This window comes from Salvelinus sp. IW2-2015, linkage group LG37, assembly GCF_002910315.2.
Source record: "Salvelinus sp. IW2-2015 linkage group LG37, ASM291031v2, whole genome shotgun sequence".
NCBI lineage: Eukaryota > Metazoa > Chordata > Actinopteri > Salmoniformes > Salmonidae > Salvelinus > Salvelinus sp. IW2-2015.
In genome coordinates, this window is record NC_036876.1 from 2,361,687 (window position 1) to 2,367,011 (window position 5,325).

Consider the following 5,325-nt stretch of genomic DNA (forward strand, 5'->3'; position numbering starts at 1 on the left):
GAAACCAGCTGTACTGGATATCCACTACTGTATATCAAAACTGTAGATCCCACGTACTGTATATCATCTGTATATCCACTGTTACTGTATATCAACTGTATATCACTGTAGCTTATTTCAACTGTAATATCCATTTTGATTAACTTTATCTACTGTATATCAATCTGTATATCCACTGTATTATTATGTAGCTGATCATTATGTATATCTGTAGCTCGTATATCCACTGATATACTGTATATTTCACTGTATAGCCATGGTAGCTGTATATGCCACTGTTGATATACTTATATCAACTATATCAGTCAACAATGTATATCCACTGGTACTGTATATCATGTATATCTCATACTGATATCCACTGTATTATATGCTGATATCCACTGACTGTATATACATTTACAACTGTCATGACACTGTACCTTGTATTATCACTTACTGCTGTACTGTATCAGACATGACACTTGTTACAATGTATATCAATGGTATATCCACTGGTACATGTTATAAGTACCACTGACTGTATATCAACATGTATATCACGGTAATATCCACTGTAATGTTAATTCAATTATCCCTTCTTTTATCAACTGATACTGTAATCCACTGTACGATGCAAATGTTATCACTGTACGGATCGTGCATATCCAACTGTTATACTGATTCTTATGAGAATATCACCATATATCCACTGATTATCAACTTATATTCTACTGTACTGTTTTCACTGTATAAGAAACTTACTGATATCAACTGTATTTATCCACTGAATGTATATCAAACTTATACCACTGAATATCAACTGTATACTCCACTGATACTGTTATTCAATGTATATCCACTAGTCTGTATATCAACTGTTATCCCACTTGTAAATGAAGATTATGGAATTGGTGTGGAGCTGGACAGGTAGGAGTGACAGTGCATGTGAACGGGACACGTGTCCACGTGTGAAGAGAATGATGAGACTGAGGCAGAATCTTTAACCAAAGTGGTAAGTACTGAGTAGTCGTGCTGCATAACAATAAGAACAAAATACATGTATAAATCAAATTCATATCAAAAGATCAAATCATAACAATCGTTCATTATTCCATAATTAGGGAATTCCACAATCCAGGTTCATAAAATGTCAATTAGTAATACCCGTGAGTCATTTAGCTCTTAACTATTTATCAAATCATGAAATAATACAAACAGTGGAATGGTCTTCATCTATAATCTCCTTTAGTTTGATATCAAAGTCGATCCGTTAGGCACACTATACGGTTTCTCGCTACGTCTTTCAATTGTCTTCATGTGTACATGTAATCTCATTTAACTTTACATATTAACCATATCGATTGCCATAATTGCCTATGAGATCCCGTATGGCCGCGATCAATTTACAATTACACTTACACAATATGACAACAATAACTGATGGCCACTCTCCCGATCGCAACAGAATAGTCAGAGAAGTCTAACACGAGGTCGTGTGGACTACGTGCGTTCATGGACGCACCAGAACTTCTGAGCGCAGACGAAGTTAAGAAGAGAAAGCATCGAAGATCAGGCGATGGGCTTTTCCTCCTTGTATAGGGATGAGATCGTCGGTCATTGCCACTGCCTACTTAAAGCGCCGTGCGCCCAGCTGAGGAGTGGCATGAATTAAAGGATTATGTCCCACCAACTCCATGAGGCCTTTTCTACAATGCCTACCACTTTGAAGATGCAAAATATTTTTATTGGTTAAATAAACACTAAATACAAAGAAAGAAACTTGAGTGGCTGCATAAGTATTACCCCCAAAGTCAATAACCTTGTAGAGACCTTTTGCGCGCATTACAAGCTGCAAGTCTTTTGGGGTTTCTCTATAAGCCTTGTCCATCTAGCCACTGGGATTTTGACCATTTTTCAAGCAAAACTGCTCCAGCTCCTAAGTTGGATGGGCTCTCGCTGGATGTACCACAAATCTGTAAGTCATTCCACAGGTCTCAATGGATTGAGTCTATGCTGTGACTGACCATTCCAAGACATTACATTTTTCCCTTAAAACCTGCGGGTTTGCTTTAGGGCTCTTCAAAATCTCTGGAGACTGAAAAACAGGCTTTCCGCTCGAAGAATTCCCTGTATTTAGCGCCATCCATCTTCCTTCACTTCTAAACATTTCCCGCAGCTCTGCCGATGAAAAAACATCCCACAGCAATGTTGTACCAACCACCATGCTTCACTGTGGGGTGGTTTCTCGGGGTCATGAGAGGGTGGGTTTGCCGCCAGACAGAGCTTCCTCCCTTATACAGTTGATAAACAGTACAGTGGCTATACAGTTGATATACAGTACAGTTGATATACAGTTGATATTCAGTGGCTATACAGTTGATATACATTACAGTGTATAAACAGTTGATATACAGTACAGTGGATATACAGTTGATATAAAGTACAGTGGATATACAGTTGATATAAAGTACAGTGCATATACAGTTGATATTCAGTGGCTATACAGTTGATATACATTACAGTGGATAAACAGTTGACATACAGTTGATATACAGTACAGTGGATATACAGTTGATAAATAGTACAGTGGATATACAGTTGATATACAGTACAGTGGATATACAGTTGATATACAGTAAAGTGGCTATACAGTTGATATACAGTACAGTGGATATACAGTTTATATACAGTACAGTGTATATACAGTACAGTGGCTATACAGTTGATATACAGTACAGTTGATGTACAGTGGTTATACAGATGATATACAGTAAAGTGGATATACAGTTGATATTCAGTGGATATACATTACAGTGGAAAAACAGTTGATATACAGTACAGTGGATATACAGTTGATATAAAGTACAGTGGATATACAGTTGATAAACACTACAGTGGATATACAGTTGATAAACAGTACAGTGGATATACCATTGATATAAAGTTGATATACAGTACAGTGGCTATACAGTACCATGGCTATACAGTTGATATACAGTACAGTGGATATACAGTTGATATACAGTACAGTGGATATACAGTTGATATACAGTACAGTGGATATACAGTTGATATACAGTACAGTGGATATACAGTTCATGTACAGCACAGTGGATATACAGTTGATATACAGTAGATATACAGTTGATATACAGTACAGTGGATATACAGTTGATATACAGTACAGTGGATATACAGATGATATACAGTACAGTGGATATACAGTTGATATACAGTACAGTGGATATACAGTACAGTGGCTATACAGTTGATAAACAGTACAGTGGCTATACAGTTGATATACATTACAGTTGATATACAGTGGCTATACAGATGATATACAGTAAAGTGGATATACAGTTGATATTCAGTGGCTATACAGTTGGTATACATTACAGTGGATAAACAGTTGATATACAGTTGATATACAGTACAGCGGATAAACAGTTGATATACAGCACAGTGGATAAACAGTTGATATACAGCACAGTGGATATACAGTTGATAAACAGTACAGTTGATAAACAGTACAGCGGATAAACAGTTGATATACAGTACAGTTGATAAACAGTACAGTGGATAAACAGTTGATATACAGTGGATAAACAGTTGATAAACAGTACAGTGGATATACAGTTGATATACAGTGGATAAACAGTTGATATACAGTACAGTGGATATACAGTACAGTGGCTATACAGTTGATAAACAGTACAGTGGCTATACAGTTGATATACCGTACAGTGACTATACAGTTGATATACAGTACAGTTGATACACAGTTGATATACAGTACAGTGGATACACAGTTGATATACAGTACAGTGGATATATAGTTGATAAACAGTGGATGTCCACATTTACAGTATCAGTATAAATATATCAAAGAGAGATGAACAGAGAGATAATGCAGTATAGTTCAGTTATTTAGTTTTCAGTTCAGAGATGGTTGATGTGGTGCAGCGTAGAGTGAATAGTCCTTTAGTCTCTATGGACCAGATGGCCAGTTGGTGAGGGCCACATCATAGTCATTTTAGTCTCTATGGACCAGGTGGCCAGTTGGTGAGGGCCACAGCATAGTCCTTTAGTCTCTATGGACCAGTTGGTGAGGGCCACAGCATAGTCCGTTAGTCTCTATGGACCAGGTGGCAAGTTGGTGAGGGCCACAGCATAGTCCTTTAGTCTCTATGGGCCAGTTGGTGAGGGCCACAAAATAGTCCTTTAGTCTCTATGGGCCAGTTGGCCAGTTGGTGAGGGCCACAAAATAGTCCTTTAGTCTCTATGGGTCAGTTGGTGAGGGCCACAGCATGGGGAAAGAAACTGTTCAGATGGGGGTCTATAACATCCAATCACAGAGGTTTACAGCAGCTGATAGTTGCAACTTCATCGCTAATAACTCAATCTGCCTTTTTCAGATAAAGACATAATCTCTGTACAGATGACAAACTATTGCAAGGCTTTTATCACTTATCATGCTGACAAACCTGATGGTCACTGATTTGATCTGAACAGGTTTAGTCTGGTCATCTATGATATGTAGGTTATATACAGTACATACTCTGTCCTGCTACTGGTAGGCCTATAACATTATGTGAACTGACCTGAACAGGTTTAGACTGGTCATCTATGATATTTAGGCTATAGCCAAGGTATAGACCATGATCTGCATATCACTAACACACCACTATTATACATTATAACATATTCTACTTTACATAATATAACATCTATATATCACTAACAAACTGCTATTATACATTATAACCAAGCCTACTTTACATAATATAACATATCACTAACAACCCACTACTATACATTATAACCTAGTCTACTTTACATAATATAACACCTGTTACTTGTTGAAAATAAACTTTCTGAATGGATCAAAGATTTCCCCCTCAGATCAATCATGTCCGTTTTAGCCCTTCTGTCTATATTCTCAGATATTTTTAGAAAATAACAGATTGAAAGACAATAAATAGCCTACTTTTAATGAATAAAAATAATTGTGAGACATGGCCTTGTGTTGCTGTACTGTCTAGAACTACCTTAACAAACAGTGACTTATTATTATTATTATTATTGTTATTATTATTATTATTGTTGTTGTACTGTCTATAACTACCTTAACAAACAGTGACTTATTATTATTATTATTATTGTTGCTGTATTGTCTAGAACTACCTTAACAAACAGTGACTTATTATTATTATTATTATTATTATTGTTGCTGTACTGTCTATAACTACCTTAACAAACAGTGACTTATTATTATAATTATTATTATTATTATTATTGTTGCTGTACTGTCTATAACTACCTTAACAAACAGTGACTTATTAT